Here is a 530-nt window from a genome sequence, read left to right on the forward strand (position 1 = left end):
TATGAATGAACATCAGAAATTAGAGTTTATGGAGGAGTACAAGCATGATTGACTGTACATGAATAATCAATTAGATGTTATTTTATTTTTAAATTATTTAAATTTATAAATATAAGATAGCTTAATTTTAATATTTGATTAATTTAAAGAGATACATTTTACATTTTTTTATTTTTCATATTGGAAAGAAGATGGAGTATCACATGAATATGAGAGTATATGGTGCTTTACGTAAGTGTGATGGTTTGGAAATCGCTGGGTCCGATTTTATGACTTGTAAAGAAATCGCTTGGTCCGATTTCTTTGGACCCAAAAAAATTTGAATGTAAAGCATGAAATCGGTGGGTCCGATTTCCATGCACTGCCTTCCATAAACCGTCCGATTTGTGTTCCCTCTTGTGTTCCCTTTCAACTGCAATAAATCGGACTGTCCGATTTCTTCCCTTCACCTGAACGCCGTCATAACGATGTAAAACTCCCCCAAATTCCATAAGCCAGCATTACACCAAACTTAGTCTCATATCAAAAAA

General features: G+C 33.4%; 1 protein-coding gene across 14 annotated transcripts in view; it reads right to left on the bottom strand.

The window, feature by feature from the left end:
• The window catches only part of LOC110278072 (uncharacterized), a 25,755-nt gene that overhangs the window by 5,159 nt on the left and 20,066 nt on the right, over positions 1 to 530 (bottom strand). The window lies entirely within an intron of this gene.

Source organism: Arachis duranensis, chromosome 2, assembly GCF_000817695.3.
Source record: "Arachis duranensis cultivar V14167 chromosome 2, aradu.V14167.gnm2.J7QH, whole genome shotgun sequence".
In the NCBI taxonomy this organism is placed as follows: Eukaryota; Viridiplantae; Streptophyta; class Magnoliopsida; order Fabales; family Fabaceae; genus Arachis; species Arachis duranensis.